General features: G+C 36.0%; 1 pseudogene; it reads right to left on the bottom strand.

Annotated features, from left to right (window-relative positions):
* Nucleotides 1-1,854: 1,854 nt before the first annotated feature.
* Nucleotides 1,855-13,391, bottom strand: LOC113099546 (neuronal membrane glycoprotein M6-a-like; annotated as a pseudogene).
* Between the last annotated feature and the right edge of the window lie 5,250 nt (nucleotides 13,392-18,641).

The raw sequence follows: 18,641 nt of genomic DNA, 5'->3' as shown, positions 1-18,641 counted from the left end.
TTATTTACGCAAGCAGTTTGTCCCTACAGACCAGAAAAGCCACTGTCAAGCGCTTGGCACATTTATGTACAAAACAAATTAATGGTACGGCTTGCTACTAAGCATTATTTAGTGGGAGTACAAAAAGATTAGTAGACGAGGATAAAGAGAGTGAGCCAGAGTAAGAGAGAGAGAGAGAGAGAGAGAGAGAGAGAGAGAGAGAGGGTGAGGGTTCAGAGAAGGGCTCAATTAGGAATAGTATAGAAAGGTGAGAGGGGGACTCAGAGGAGTTAGAGAGAACACCACAAAGTAAACAGGCACAAATCAAACACTACCATCTAAGAGTAGGAGTTTCAGCAATGTATTCAGCATAGGATTCAAATTACTGCACATTATGAAGAAGGGAACGACCCAGCAAGACAGTCGCATATAACAAACTCATAAAAATGATGAAATGAAAACAGTTTTTCTTGTTTTATCCATTATTTTTTATCATCCTTTTTTATTTTTTTATTTTTTTTGATCCGGTAAAAACGATTACCACTGAATGCATGACCATGCCACAGATAACACTTAGGTTCACAGTCTTTACCTAACATTACAGGGGTTGACATTGCAGCCGGGAGCCCAATGCACTTACACCGAGAAAGAGCTCACAAAATGGTCAAATAAGTGCACGAGACTAGCTCTTAAAAACACTGACAGAACATGATTTGCAAGGCATTAAAAGAATGAAAAGACATTTCCATTGTCCAATATAATAATGACTTATTAGCAAGACAACGAGTAACTGTCATCGAGATAATAGTATAAGCTCTTTAAATATTTGTTTTCATCGTGATATTCCCCTTTGAAAAGAAAAAACCCACGGAAAGAAAGTGATCCGTCACAAAATATTACCCCGTCGCCTGGATTTTTCTTCTCCTCCAAACTTTTTTCTTGAGTTTTTAGAGGAACAAACTCTCTCCGCCCACCCTGTCCAGTCATGGAATGTGTTTTTCAATCTAATATGTGTTCACCTGAAATATAAGTGCTAATGTACAGTACATACATTTACAGAATGACTATGTACAAAAGATAAAAATCAAAAACGTCAAATAAAATCCCTGTCAGCTTAACTGTGTCTATATCTATTTGTATAGGAAAATAAAAAGAGGGGGTCATAACGCTGAAGGCTTGTGCATGTGTCGCTTGCTTCCAGTAAAGGGAGAGTTGCATTGTTGCTGAAGAGGGGGTCGTTGACACTGTAGGAAGATTTAAATGCTTCTCAGAGAAGTTACAACGCAATCTACTTTCACGATGTGGTCTGAAAACTGGACTAGCACAGCAAGCAAATAATAGCCATTTTGTCTTTTTGTAATCATCTTGATAAGTTACGCAATGACATCTGTAGAAAAATAATAAATAAACACTTTATGGTACATCTGTTATATCTTAATTTTGTTTTTTTTTTCTTTCCTGTCTCAGTTTCTGAGTTTTCTTTTACCAAAATAAAGCAGAATGAACGAGCCATCTGCTGGTCTTGGGCTTCATATCTTCTGATGACTAAAAAAAGAAGGACAGAAAGATAGGGAGAGGGAGAGAGAGAGAGAGAGAGAGAGAGAGAGATTTTTTTTTCCAAAATGTTTTTCATGCTTTAAGTCCTTGATAATGCGACCTTAAAAGACAGACACAAATGACCGACCCTCTACATAAGAGTGATTCATGTACTGATACTAAAAGGTGTTTAAAAAGAGAGAGAGAGAAAAAATATATATATGTATATATATATATATATATATATATATATATATATATATATATATATATATATATATATATATATATATTTCTCTTTAAAAACACCTTTTAAACACAAAGAAGCAGCAAAATCAAAAAAAAAAAAAAATGTAATACAATAATGTGAAAAAACTAAAACACTACTGCTAGCACTAATAATAATAATATTAATGTTTGTGTGAGAGGTAATGGGTTGGCCATGGGGTTGATCATACGACACACCACCTGGACTGCACCAGTGCCAAAACTCCCTTCAACAGGAAGTGAAAGCACTCTCGCCCTCACTGCTGCTTCCTGTCTTATGTGTAGGCATTGAGCCGTTCCTTGGAGCGTGTAGAGTGGATGTCATGCAGCTCCTGCTCCTCCTTGGACTTGCAGTCCTCGTATTTCTGCATTTTACAAGCATCCTTCACATAGGCCCAGTTGGCAGACAGCACCATCAGGTAGTGGATCTGAAGCAACACAGTATAATATTAAAAAGCAGCAACAGAGAGTCAACTAAATTATTCTATTATTATTCAACTATTATTTTTCAGTGCAAATTTATTATTATTATTATTATTATTATTATTATTATTATTTAACTAATTTCGAACTGGAAAGAAAGGTTTGCGAGTTGACAGCGGTCTGTGGTGATGACGCATGTTTGTCACTCTAATTTTAGCAGTGACACCAGCAGGAGGCAGCATTGTAAAGCAGCCAGAGTCCGCTCATAGGTGTGCTGGCAGCCTGCCTTGCTTAGGAGGAAATTCTACAGTCTACTTCAGATATGCATGAAAAACTCATCGATGAAGGCAAAGGTTTTACATGTGTGAATGAAAACAATATGTAATGGGTTATCTCACAAAAATACAGTGTGTTGGGTAATAAGCAGCTACTGTCTTGATATTATCTCAATTAAACACACACACACACACACACACACACACACTTATATATATATGTTAAGAGTTAATTATTGTCCTGCATGAGAGCATACACTATATGTTGTTCAGTGCATTATTAATCAAATCAGATTGACATTATGCATGCTGATTTAAATAGGGACACACCCTGATTTTCTCATCTTGACAAACGAAAAGCATGGTTATTATTACCCATCCCAGAGAGTGTGAGGACAAATTGTGTTTAACAATCAGTTACATTTGCTCTTTCCACAGCAGGGGACAGAAAAGCTCTTTCAATAATGTGCTACATCATCCCAGGCTAACAAGCACATTCTCTTTTTCAGAAAATGGTTCCTCGTAAATGACTGAGTGTGTTTGCTTCAAGCTCTAGGGCCTTTCTTCTCCCAGTTTCCATGACAACAAAATGGCATGCCCAGTGTCTCTCCGTGTATGTGTGTGAGAGAGAGAGAGAGAGAGAGAGAGAGGGAAACCGAAAACAGACACAAAGATAAAAGGAGGATTTAAAAAAAAAGGAGCTGAAGCAGGTGATGTCATTAATTCAGCTGGCATCATCATCATCATCATCATCATCATCATCACCCAAATAACATACCATTGGCAGTTTAAAAGAAGGAATTTCAAATTTGTTCACACCACAATTTGTCTAGTATCTTTGGTCAGCTTTTTCTTCTTTTAGTCATATATAATACGCTTTTCATTCAAAAATGAATTTTCCCCTTTTTCCATAAAAGAATGGTTCAAGACAAAAAACAACGGTCCCCTTTCAGCACTGCACCCATAAGTACAACCTCTTCTCTAAGTTGCATTGTATGAATTAATAATTGCATTATATTAATCAAAACTCACCATGGCAATGACTGCAGCTCCAGCCCCAGCCAACGCACACACAAACAAATGGAAAGTCATATCCAGCTTTCAGAAAACAAATATTGAGAGAGAAATTAGTCTTGGCTTTGATTTTCATTGTGGATATGACCTATACAATCATTTGCTAACACGGTTTACGTACCTCATTCGATTCGCACATTTTGTAGAACTTCTCTGATCCTGCACATACTGTCTTCTCCTCTCCAATGGGCACGACACCTAAAATTTATAGTTTTTGTGATTGCACAATCTGTGTTTTTAGGATATATGATGTCTGACTCTAAACATACCAAACTGGCGCGGGTCAAGACATAAACTTGCTCCCTCCAGAACGGTCATGTTTTGGCAAATGGTCCAGATGTTGAAATACATGAAGACAGGCAACGAAGTGAATGCTGTCACACCCAGCCAAGCCAACATGAAGATGTACGTCAACATGATGAACTGAAGAAAAAGATATCCAAATATCAAATCAAGAAATAAAAGATAAAATCATTAAGGATAAATCCGATTTAAAATAAGGAAAATTGTAAGCATTATAAATTGATATAAGTGTTATAAATTAATTACAGTAATTGCAACCACACAATATATTTCATGTTTCACTTGGCACAAATGAGAGGGAAATAACTTGCAGAGTTCATTATGTAGTGTAATCTTTTATAGCCTATAAACGGATGCCATATTTATGTGCGGCAGTTTCTCTTAGTGGCTTTGCTGTTGCCCTTTTCTAAATTACAATGTATGAAGCACTCCCAGTGATTTCTCACCCATGCACTGACACAGCGCCCACAGGTGGTGATCTTGAAGTCTCCATACAGGTCCTTGATGGCCCCCACTGGTAAAGAAGCCTTCGACCATCAGAAGAATGCCATAGACGAAGAATGCAGAGGCAATGCCATAGATCACATACTTGATAATGTCAATGCTGTGGAAAATGGAGGTAATAAACAGACACATTCCCGTTTGCTTAATTAAATAATTCCTTTGTAAAAGCCAACACACACCCATGATGCATAACAACAACGTTAAAAAAACACTTATTGCTTGTGGTGTGACAAAAATATATTTATTGTATATAAAATGTTTTTAATACATGTATATAATTGAAAATCTCAGTATAGTGAAAAATGTGTTGTTCGATATGTTGCTTACACTTACATTGTAAACACATCCAGACCATCTCCAGGTCCCTTGATCACCTCAAAGTAGTTCTGGAGGATGGTGACCGTTCCAGAAAGAGCTTCATGTCCACATCCACAGAAGAGCGCCACTCCAGCATACAGCAGGATGGTGGCAATCAGGGATGGATAAGGGATTCCTCCTAAACATTTCAGACAACACTCCGCACATCCTGAGAGGAGGATAAAAAAAGAGGTCATGTGAAAAGCTCATTCATCTGAAAGCTACGGCCGGGAAAAACAAGATGCGTTTTAATCATCGAGATCTTTAATATGTATCTTTAATTTTATGTGTCTGTATTTTTATCTATTGCTTTGGTTTTGTGGTTTAGGTTTTTCTGCATTTATTAAGTTTAACAGAGCAGTATTCTTACACAGAAAGCAAAGCTAGTGTAAGTAGTCTTCTGTGCTCTTCTTAGAGCGTAGCCTCTGCCTGACAAGACTAACAAGTACCCAGGAAGTAAATCTTCAATCCACTCACTCTGAGGGTCCAGTTGATTCTGTCTCCAATCTCCAATGATGTGCAAAATTGTCCCTGTGGCAGACTATTTACAATTCTCCCCTTGGCATCATATACTGTATCAGAGTGAATCATAACAGTATGATTCATGAATAAAAAAATGAATGGTAGTATAAGAGGAAGGAGTTTGACACTTAGTCATACTGATTTAGTTTTTTTCCTAATAATTGCCTTCATGTCTTTCATTATAGGACTATTTTAACTTTAGATTTCATATCTCTGCAACAGATGAGACAAGTGCATTATGTAAAAACTGTTTTGTTGTTGTTACATAGTTCTCACACTTATCAGTTATGAAATGTTTAAATGTTATGGTACAGTGACAATATTTCAGAATTATGAGCTAAATAAATATATATATATATATATATATATATATATATATATATATATATATTTTACATATATTTAATATTTGTAAATATGATATTTCACATTATTTAATAATTATTTATAATTATAATAATTATTTATAAATCATTATTTAAATTCATATAAGGAATATTAAATCAATATACATTTTCAGCATTAAAAGATCATTCCTATGTTATACTTACAGTAGAACACATGAACGCATAATAATTACTTTTTTTTTATTACTAAATTTTACAGTAAATTTACATGCATTGTCTTTTTTAACATTATAGCATTTATCACTTACAGTTAATTAATTAACTGTTTTTTACTGTAGCATTTCTATGCCATCGCTCTAAAATGCATTTCTGCATTGTGGGAAATTTGGCATATGTTCCCACTCAGTGTTTGTTTCCCAGTCCTTATAAAACAACAAAACAACTGCTGGAACTCGCATGATTTACACTGTGCAAGAGTTATGAGTATGGTTTGGTGGAGGCTCTGTTTCATGCCTTTGTATGTGAATTATTGAATACTGCCAAACACCACTATGATGATGCCGTAATGAACCTCAGACCTGGCTTTGGCAAGGGATCGACCTGTTGCTGTAGCAACTGCTGTGGATTGCAAGGAGTGAGAATACAGACTGATCTGATTCTTTGTACTGCTTTATAGATCTATAAGTTTTCTATGTCCAGCATAAGAAGAAAAAAAAATGTTGTGTTAAAAATGTTGCATTTAAATTTTTTAAAAAACACTGCTATTTTTTTTTTGTTATATTACTTTACTAATAATATATTTATATATTTTATTTCAAGTATAACTTAAATGTGTGTTTGTATAATTCTAAATAATAAATGTTCATATTATTATAATTATACTCAGCTACATAAAAATATTAGCATTTACACAATAGTACTTGCCCTTTTGATCCTGTTATGAGATTATTTGCACTGTGGAAACCACTGCATGACTCCTGGTTGGCTGAGAGAAATCATATGTACTGAATCCGCCACAAATTGCATTACATTACAATGCAGCCTTGAATTAATCCCTTAAGGGTGTTAGACCATGAAATGGCATTAGAAATAAATGCAGATTGCACACTTTGTTAAGGCACTGAATCTTATTTATGAAATAAATTCTCACAGGATAGCCTCTGTGGCAAGATTCACATGCAGACAAAATGTTGCAATCTCTTATATAGTGCAGCCAAAAGCAGAAATGGTTTAATGTACCAATGCATTAATGAAACCAAATATTAACCATTAAATCAGTGCAAACATTCTTGAATAGAAATGGCTAATGTCTAGCTGAAAACTTCCTTTCTTTCTTTTTAACAATACCAGCTACAACTCTGCATGTATTTTCTGATAGACATTTATCTCAATATGTATATGCATTCCAAAAAAAAAAAAAAAAAAAAATATATATATATATATATATATATATATATATATATAAATGTATTTTATTTTATTACGGGATGAAAAACTGATAAGCTTAATCTTCACAGTTCAACATTAACAGTTTGAGGAGCCAGTCTGACGCTTAATGAAATATACTAAACAATCTGATAAAATTTTCCTGATTAACTTTAAGCATTAAGTTGTTACTGTTAACTAAAACTTGATGTAAAACTGTTTAAAATTGTTTTTATTAACTATATATATAGGGGAAGTCGTGGCCTAGTGGCTAGAGAGTTTGACCCCTATCCCTAGCGTTGTGGGTTCGAATCTCGGGCCGGCAAAACCACGATTTAGGTGCCCTTGAGCAAGGCACTGAACCTTCAACTGCTCCCCAGGCGCCGCAGCATAAATGGCTGCCCACTGCTCCAGGTGTTTGTTCACAGTGTGTGTGTGTGTGTTCACTGCTCTGTGTGTGTGTACTTTGGATGGGTTAAATGCAGAGCACAAATTCTGAGTATGGGTCACCATACTTGGCTGAATGTCAAATCACTTTCACTTTTCACTTTCATATCTATAAAACATTTCTAAATATTTCTTATTTATTACAGCTTAAGCTAAAATTAAAATAAAATTAAACAAATTACAAACAAATAAAAGCTCATTCAGAATATTAATAAATAATAATATATAACAATAAAATAACAATGGCATTTGGAAATTGTTTTCAGGTGTTAAACCAAACATTATGCACGTAAAAGACAGGCCTAACCCTAACAACATAAACAAAAGCAATACCCTGGAGGGTCCTCTAATGATAAAGCAATCGCTGCTCCCACCCTCTCGCCCCTACACCTCCCCCCATGTCCCTCAATCACTCCACCCAATGCCCATCTGTCAGTCTGACAGACACAGTGCAACTCCCGCCTCGACTCGCCCCACCCCCAACCTCCAATCAATCCCTGGGACTGCGGGGTCACTGCGAACCAGTGGTCACCCTGATATCCACACATGTTCGGTGAGGAAACGTTCTCACAGGACTCTGACAAAGACTTTGCAACAAAACGCTAATCCGCACCACAGAAGGGAGAGAGAGAAAGGGAGAGTGAAGGGATAAGATGTTGCGACAGATGAATGAAAAAGACAGTGGGAGTCAGAGAGACAGTCAGATGGAGAGGAAAACAGATAAAAGTGCTGGTTAATATGTAGTGAAATGATTATTATTATTATTATTTTACCTTTTAAGACCCACTGTTAAACCCTCTCCATTCATAACCAGCTCACTCGGGCCCTCTTTGGCCTTTGTTTTAATAGGATTTGAATAATTTGTAATTTTAAAGTGATTAGCATTACATTACCCTGAATGCCATTTTTTCTGTCCAAAAAAAAGAGAAAGAATTCAAATTCAATTGAACACAATCACATCAAGCGGCTACATGAGGGGCGCTGTGTCACTATCTCCGGCCCCTCCCTGAAAGCGCGCGGTTTTTCATCACCGCACGTCTGTGTGACGAATCTGCACGTTTCATCAACCAGCTGGGTTGCTGCGGTGATGGAGGTGCAGGCCCTGAGAATGGGCCGGGCCTGTGCGTGCACCATGACCCACTTACAGCGCCGTGTGTCTACACATTCAGCAGCAAACGGACTGAATGGGAGACACATTTACAAGGATTACAGGGAGGAAAAGAGTCCAGCACCCACGCAGCATGAACGGCAAAGACTTCACCCAACCCTGCTGCTTATGCTGGGGCTGCTAGAAGATTCTAACACATCCCACAATCATCTGTAAAGGAACCCATTTAGACTCCTTAGTATTTTGTTTGTTTTTATCTGGATTTGAAATACACTGCATATGGCATTCTTGTAAATCTCTCTATACCATGGACATTTTGGACAAATATTTCCCCATGGAAGTTATTAAGGAGTTGTTTTTAGCAGTATTTTGAATCATATTACACTGTGATGTGTTTAAGGGTTAAACGAAATGTCTTTAAACTACCTTAAGAATCTGTTTCTTGTTCGACTGTCTGTTCGTATTGTCATTTGGCGTGTCAGAAACACTAGGGTGAACAATACTGCACAGAATTCACTTTCTATGAATAGCCGTGATTCAGTTTAGAAGACAATTAGTGAAACTTCAGTGTCCCTGAGAGGTTTGACTAGAGTGTGGGAACAATAGGAGTGTCCTGATTACAGGGTTGCCTCTGCATCACACAAGGTTGGGTAAATGAAAAAAAAATAAAAACAGGAAGGATGTGGGATTGCAAGATAACTTGCATCCCACAGAGGAATAGAATTCAATCATGCTTTCATTTGCTTTACAGATCCATCACACAGCTTAGAGAAAAAGAGGAGTACATTTGCACCACAGGATCAAAAACTGATGGGAATATTCAAACAAGTGCTTATAATCCTAGTGTAATGCATCAAGCAATCACAGTTTGCATTGGATTTGAATAACGAAACGGGTTCGTTACATATACTGGGCAGCTAAAAGTAGTATGAGAGGCATAACACCATGCAATGGTGGGCACAAAAATCTCTTATAAATGAGTTTGTATACATGCACAGCAGAACTAAATATAGTTAACTATTAAAAATCAGCTCAATACATTTTACATAGCAGAAAACGTTAACATAAGATTTTAAAATTGCTGAGTTTCTGACATCAGAACGTAAACAGACGGAAGACACAAGCACATTGAATTGGCAAGCAAAACAGCAGTGAGGTAATTGTCAAAAATCTTTGAGCTAATCCGTGTATCAACAATGCAGTTTTTAAAGGATGTCGATTGTTACACACATGTTAATGCCCTCACACTTTTTATATAAGCACACAATGCCGAAAATAAACTTTATGAACATCTCAAAATCTTTTCAGTGGATGATGTTACACAGTCAGTAGGGATTGATATGAGCTCATCTAACAGACTGAACTCTGTCAACAGTGGCACTGACAGAAATTTGCAGGAAAAGCCATAAATAAAAGATGGGGAGTGGGATGGAATCTGTGTTAACAGCCTAATGTCTTCTAATCCAATAATCATGAGAGGTAATGAAATGTCCATTCTCCCATCAGGCCGCTTAGTTTCCCACTCCATCATAGTGCGATAGGGTCAGCACAACAGTCAATATGTGAATACTACAGCTGGTTATGGTTTTCTTAAGAAAATTCCACTGCAGTCATTGACTCATTAGTAAGCATTGTGTGTTAGGTCTAATGGCACTGAATTAGGGAATTACGCATTATATGCATTGCAAAGTATTCCTGTAGCTAAAGTTCTCCCAAATGCAAAAATTTTAATATGTTAGTCACCTCAAATGTTTTACAATAAACATTTTCATTAAGTCTTGCTTTTTGGGATTCTTACGGACCAATTTGGAAATCTCACTCAGTACATTATATATAGAGAGAGACATACATCTTATCTTGGATTTGCATTCTTATCAACAATTTATTTAGGTACACTTTACGGACAATAAGCATTTCCTATATAAACAACACAATCAAAACATCGATTTATATGCAAAACAACTTAAAAATACAGACAAATTAATAACAGGAAAGATAAATGAATAACATGCTTTCTGCATTTCTATAATGTATTCCTGTAGTTAAATGTGAAGCATTCGTATATTTTTTTTTATTTTCTTTATGCATGTATAGGTAAATATTTATATATAGTATATTTACAGTATAGTCGAAACCTGTCAGTAGGTTAGTTGTTTATAGGTTTATACAGACGTGCAGTCTACCAATTACATCAGAGCGACAGCAGTAGAAACGCCCACAAGCGTCTTCTAGCGACACACAGCGAAAAAGTCGCTGGCAGTGTAAACGGGCTTGAGTCGTATTCTGCTGAAGTTAAACTTGAAGGAAATTGCTCTAAGTGACGCCCTGGCCATATTTATGCTCTATTATGCAGTGTAAGCTGTGTTTGCCTAGAGAGACCAAATAGCAGCTTATAACCTTCTTATAACCTACTTGCATCATTGCATTGGTGGTTAAAATTAAGGTTTACATTTTAGGAAAAGATTTTGCACAAATTAGGCAAAATAGTAGCATGTGTGATATATATTGTATGAAATAATATCATAATTGTTGATTTGCAATTTGACATTATTGGTATTTAGTCAAAAACAAACAAAAAAAAAACACTCATATAAAGTGTTGTGAGGTGTAGATTAGACTAGTGTGCGCATTTAGAGTGTGTTCTTGAATCACTGTGTGATTCAGTCTGTTAAAATGCATTTAGAAAGATCACAAAATTATAGGATATAGGGGCAGAAAATTCATAAATTCACATCATTTCACATAATAAAACTTAATAAAAGTTTTTTCCTCCAAAAATCAGCAATATTACATAGATATTTTTTTTTCTTTTTTACAACAGTTCAATAAACAACAAGTTAATCAAGAGCCTTGCTTTGAAAAAAACACCATATTTCCTGTTTTTGCTCTATTTCGACAAGAAAAAAATAATTCCAAGCACAGCCATCTGCGTAAATGACGGTGTTTCGTTCTTGAATAAATCCACCGTTTAAATGATTTGGTTCAATTGCAATGACTCACTTATTAACAGTGACTGTGACTTGCTGACACCACAGTACAGTACATTTAAATTATCTTTTGATTTATTTATTTATTTTCATATAATTCTAAATTAGTATTTACCATTTTAAGTCTAATATATCAAAACATTATTTCTGCATTTTCATGTTTGCAACTTTCATGTCCTACATTAAACAGGGTGTAAATACATCTAAATGCCACTTCAGTTGAAGCTTCTGTGCTTCTTCTGCAGTAAAAATATACATTTTGTTGATACTGTTTTTTTAATTTGCCTGGTAACAGCCAAAATGTCTTATTATTCTAAATAACCGATTCCTTTAATTAAAAAACAACTAATTTGAGATTTATAGGCCTATTTCAGGGGTGTCTTGGAGGGTCGCAGCCCTGCAGAGTTCAGTTATAGCCCTGCTCCAACACACATACCATGTCGTTTTCAAATAAGCCTAAAAAAATAGTTTAGCTGGATCAGATGTGTTTAATTAGGGTTATATCTAAACTATTCAGGGATGTGGCCCTCCAGGAACTGAGTTTGACACCCTTGGCCAATCCCATTTTTGCCTCCCTCCCACTGTTAAAATGTTATTAAGTAATTTTTACTCTGAGTAAATTTTAAATGAGCTACTATTTACTTTTACTTGAGACTGGTACTTTTACAAGTACTTAAGTAAAATTTCATTAATGTAATGATACTTTAGTAGAATATTTTCATACTCTTTCCACCTCTGGCTTAATATCACACAAGCACACTGACAGTTCAAGCACAGCAGACCTGACATGGCTGCTATCATCACACTGCTTTAGAAGGGAGGAGGGGAAATCGCTGGAGGAAGAGAGAGTTCTGAAGGCTATTATTTTGAGTATTTGTATTCTCTTTCTTTCGGCTCCTCACCATGCAGTCATGTCCAAATATTTTCTCTATAGTCCACCAAAGAAGAAAAAAGACACACAGTGATTTCCACCCTGAGCTTGAAACCTCAGCCCCTGCAAATGGTGGTATTATAAATAGCAAACTCCCTCTCACACAAAGAAACAAATGCTCCTGCACACAAATGAAAGAGCAAGCCAAGAAAATGAAAGGAAGGGAAACAATGGCTAAATTAGGATTTAGGATGAATATTTAAATATTCAGTGCATGCAGAAGATGGTTCTCCCATCTGTCTCAGCCTCCCTCAGACAGACTGACAGAAATGCGCGGCAAACAAAGACAGACCCATCAGATTGTTCACACACACACACACACACACACACACACACGTGTGCTCACACGGGATCCATCCCCTGCACACACCCCTCTATTGAAAATATGAAAATATTTTTTTTTTAAGAATGTAAGCATAATATGTGCTAAGCCAAGTTAATTGCATGTATTCAAGAACTAAAAATTAATGCACTGCAACACAGTTTCTGCATGAAATACATCAATGGGAATTCATAAATTGGATTTGAAAATTTGGCAGAATATGCTGCTTCTTCAATGGAAAAAAAATAATAATAACTTATATTTTGACAGTTTTCATAACCTCATTTTATAATCCACAAGATCAGACATAAATGAAAAGCAGTGAGGGATTAGGCACAAAGGTAAACAACACACTCGTAAAGATGGATGAGAGAAAAATGGAGAAAGAAGCATTCCATTACCCTTCTGGGTCTGTCCCTCATCCATGTCCTCCTCCATACTGCCTTGTCCTCTGATTTCGGGGGTCTCTACAGTGGTGACCAGAGTTGCGGCTGTGGGTTTAAAGTCCTCTGCTTAAACGCCTTCCTTTGCTTGCTTACCACAACAGAGGCTGAGGCTGCCTTTCAATGCACAAGTCTCTCTCTCCCCCTCTCTCTCCCTCTCTCAGACTCTCACTCCCTCCTCCCACTCCTCACTCTCTCGCTCCTGCTACCCTGTTCCTCACAGAGGAGAGCGGCTGTCAAGACCGATTTTTTTCAGTTGACTTCTCTTGTGTGAGGAGGTTGAGTGTGGCATCTCAGCACGGGCTCGTGCAAACCAGTGAGTGTTAAGACATTCAGACCTCTATATACTTCTATATATGTGTTTATACGAGGTAACACAAGCTCAAGTGTGGAATACAAAAACAACAAATCCACAACCACCCAAAACATGGAGCAGCACACTGGGTGAACAGAGAGAGGTGGGGTTTCAGTGGAGTCAAGCACTAAGCCAGTAAAAGCCTCCAAAGTGCACCCCTTCTCTAAAAAAAATGGTTAATGCTGGTTACATCTCTGCTGCATTGAACTCGAGATAAAAACAAGAAAAAATCAACAATTTACATTCTGTCTGGTAATAACCTCATACAAATTGTAGATATGCTGAGGCTACTTTTTAAGGAGACAGAACCCCAGTGATATTAGAAAGCTTATTAAAGATATGGGCAAAGTCTTTTTTCAAACCATGAATACATAAATGTATATTTTTTTGACATTTTGTGTACATACATACTCAGGTTCCTTTGGTACAACATTGCTAAAGCTCACTTTAGCATTTCTCGTAATTTTCATTACACATTTCCAAGTGTTATAGCAAGAGAAGCAGCTTTGCGATCAGTGGAGCTATCGCTTGTCACAGCTCATTCTAGGGTGGTCAGTGATAAATAAAGTACTTTGTATGCATTCTACGCAATTATTGACATTTACATATCAGCATTGGATGTATGTTTCATAGCATAATGTGAAAGGTATCTCTCCTACAGAATTATTGCTAATGTTTTCAGAGACACACATACTATACTTGTAGTAATAAGTCGAAGGGGTTGAAATATAATGATGACATCATCCTGAGTAGGTTTTTACAGCTTTGCTGCTTCGTGCGCAATATGGATGAAATATGAATGTATGTGATGAATATAACATCATATGGTGTGCTCATCTGATTCTTTATGTGTGTGTGTGTGTGTGTGTGTGTGTGTGTGCTGAAATATATTTATTGTCTGTCATTCCAGTGAGTGACAAAAACATAAAAGGCATAAAAAGGCAGTTTATTTGTAGTCTTATTCAGCCACTTATTGTTAACCTTCAATCTCGTACAGGTGCTATTAACATTTGATAACGATTATTGGGCTGTTTCACAAAAAGAACATCCTTCAACCTTTTTTTTACTATTGGACGAATTATGAATTTAGTTTCAATTACTTTTTTAATGCTTTTAGATAAATGTTTTTAGTCCATTTTACATTTATTTGAATCTTCAACAAAGAACATAATTTTCGAGCTGATGCACACTTTACAATTGCTGCTTGCCGGATTGTATAAGCATTAAGAAATCTACGACAGACTGTAGTACCAAAAACCTCAGATAAACCAAGATTGTGCACTCATATTGCTATAAATGAGAGAAAGGGCAACGCACAATATGGCCAACCTTTTAAATGAAAAAGCCAATCGCTAATTGGTAAAGTAATCCTGTCACTGCAGCTGCTGTTAGAAGCTCAGGTTAATACAGAAACAGTTAGTGTGTTGAGACACACACTAGGAATGGCTGGTTCAGCCTGAAGTAAATCTTTAAAATCTGAAGCAAGACTTTAAAATCCGCATGAATTCAGAATTGACAGTGTTGACTTTGTTATTGCACCTTGAGGCAAACAATTAATTCAAGATAATGCACAGAAAATAAAAATGTTTGTCTTTGTAATCTTTAATCAAAATCCGAACATTCACTTTCTCTCTGGAATAGCATTCCTTCTGTGAAGACATTAGTTTGGCGGCTTGGGTAGAACTTTCTTAACCTTCCCTCCAAGCGTTAGTTTGCTGTGAGTGAGAGATGGAGAGGAGGAGAGATAAAATAAAACACTGCCCTCTATTTAATATCCAATTTCAGTTGGTCACAAAATATGTCACAATATTGAAGCAAAGTAGGCAGCAACTTCTGGTTTACACATACTTTATATATGGTATTTATGTGCGGCAAGCCTTTTTTGACATTTCAGTATTTCCTACATCAAGCAGATTGGTCTTGGATGGCCAAAATAGCTGCCCGTAGGCATTGCAAATATGGCCACTCAAGTGAACAGACTTTCCTTGAAAGGGAAATTGGCGGGGGTAATTGGCTGTCTGTGACCATGTCTGCCAATTGTTTCTATGATTAAATAATAATAATAAACATTTTAACTCGAAATTAAGAAAACAGTCGTCTTCAATTCTATACAAGTATGTTTGACTACAATGAGTATGCATATCTAATTGCCTGCTTATAAAGCTCCATCATGTAATCATAATTGTACAAAATATTAATCACTAGATAATGTATTTAAAACAGCTTTTTTAAAGGGGGCATGAACTGAGAAACCAAATTCATTTGATTGTGTATTCTTTGCAAACATACTTTAACAAAAAGATACGGATAAACTGACAGTAATGCCACAACTTGTAAGTAATCATGTTAATTCTAATCATATACAGTCAGAGTTCTTTATGGCAAAATTATTTTTGCTGTTTACGAGTCAGTGAATCAAACCAGTGACTAAACAGTCAACTATTCCTCTTAGCAGCATGGAAATCATCTGTTATTAAATTGTGATCAAATTATGCACAGAAAGCACTCCTGTTATAATTGCTGGAACTGTCAATCACTTCAAGTTAAAGTATTCACGAGAGCGCAGAAATCGAGTTGCAGTGCATGGGACTTGATCTACAATGCTATAATCAACACTTTCAAGATTCGTTTATGTTGTAAGCTATGAAGATACAAATGTTGTAAAAGTTTTTTTGAAAGTTTAAGTTCAACAAACAATAAATAGCAGTGGGCATCCACATGAAATTTTGAGAGATGACAAATCAGAGGACTAAAAAGAAAATCTAATATATAAATTCTAATAGAGCAATGCCAGGCAATCATTATGGATATTTACCTGCAATATGGATATATTTATCAAGTTTTTGCTGACCCCATTACTTCAAAACTACTGGCTTATGATCTGCTGACACTTTGAAAGATGCATCAACATGTCCTGGATAAAATGCTGACAGATTTACTTTCGACCAGCAATTTTAAGTTCTAAAATTATTGTGAAGGCCGAACTGCTTTCTTATTTAGAATCCGAGAATAGCATCTAGCATGCTACTGAAAGTGTGTTAGGGGCCACTCACACAGGACACATTCTGTATGAACAGCCCCTAACTCTACCCCCAAAATGACTGCATGTCCTCTGACAATAACAATTTGTCTGATGTGTTGATATACTACTATGCCGTTTAACATTCCTTCCCTGATAGGGCTCTATTTCAGGAACAGCATCACTACACAGACATAAAACACCAAATGCAGACTAACATTTGACAATAGCATACAAGGCATTCTGTATTCTCACAGGGTGTTTAAGACAGTGTTTCCCAACCCTGTTCCTGGAGGCACACCAACAGTACACGTTTTCAAACTCAAACCCACCTGATTCAACTCAAGAGCTCGGTGGGGGACTCCAAGACCTCAAACGGATGAATCAGAAAGAGACATCCAAAAATCTGTACTGTTGGTGTGCCTCCAAGAACAGGGTTGGGATACAATAGTTTAAAGAACAGGCGGAAACACTTTATTTTACAGTCTCGTTGTTACACATCAAGTAAAAATACATGAAACTAACCTTACAGTAAGTACATGTTGCTAATTAATATTACTTAGTACTTAAATCTATAATTACACTTTAACAAGACAGCTTAAAGTGTAACCAAACATTCAGAATTGGCTGTCTGAAAAATGTAAATATATTTTTTTCAGTGTCAAATTATACTATCTATCTATCTATCTATCTATCTATCTATCTATACAATTATCTAATATATATATATATATATATATATATATATATATATATATATATATGTATTAATATGATTTATTACATGAAAATATCAAAAAGGTATTTAATATACAAAACTAAATATTTTCATAAATAACTAATATAGTAATAATAACTAAATGATGTAACAGTAATAACAACATACATTCGATAACATTATACATACAATTATACATAATTAATAATAATGTTATAGACATAACTGAATAATAGCAAATTAAATATACAGTTATGTTTACTTCGTTACATGAAATAGCTGATTAAATGTATTTACATTTACAGTACACTATTATTTCTAAAGAATATATTATATAACTTGTAAGTCAATAGTAAACATTTGCTGTCAATTAATTCTAACATTAATTTTGTATAAATTATTCCAAATTAATGTCAGAATTAACTGACAGCAAATGTGTTTATTATTGACTTAAAAGTTGTAAATAAATATTATTTAGATACTTCATTATTTAATAATATGATTTAATCATAGCGAATTATATTCATGTCATTTGCATATACAGAAGGAAAATGATCTCCAATGTGATTGCCACATGTCATGGAGTCTGTGCAGGCACAAACACAGCCACACCCCAGTCCCTGATGATGCTGCTTTTCTGGGAAGGTGGTGGGAGAGAGACGTTGGCTCTTGCTGCCAAGTGTGTGTGTGTTGTTCGTATGTGCAAGTGTTAATGTGTGATGCACAGGCAATGAGTATGGGGTGGGTTTTGGAGAGGAAATCCAAAGTTAATGAGCGATACTTTAACACCCAATCCCCCTTCTGGCTAATCATGTTTCTGTCTGGATTAAATAAATGAATCCGAACACCCCTCCTCTATCTCTTAAATACATACATCCTCACTATTTTACGCTGAAGGCCCAGATGACAAAAAACACACAACAGATGGCTTAGCAGCCTCTACAAGGGCATCTAGCCGTCTACATGCAGTTAGTTGGCAATGGAAAGCATTGCACAAAGTGTGTCCCAGTGTGCATGTATTCTGAACTGCTTGCAGTGAGTGCTACCATCGCTCACTCGATTGTAGCTCTAGATGACTTGTTACCATGGAAACACACTTTAGATGTCGCCTGTCCAGGAGGCAACACATGCACACATACCGTACATGTATACACTGAGCACACAATGTGCACAGAGCATGAAACACCATTTTTTATAAGCAAGCTAACACAAAATAACTCATGACAGGGTTATCTTTCTTGTCAGGGTCTTTTGTCACCCTGAAGTGGTTTATTGTATGATAACGACTGGATTACTGTA

Source organism: Carassius auratus, unplaced genomic scaffold (assembly GCF_003368295.1).
Source record: "Carassius auratus strain Wakin unplaced genomic scaffold, ASM336829v1 scaf_tig00216959, whole genome shotgun sequence".
NCBI lineage: Eukaryota > Metazoa > Chordata > Actinopteri > Cypriniformes > Cyprinidae > Carassius > Carassius auratus.
This window is presented reverse-complemented; position numbering and strand designations above follow the sequence as displayed.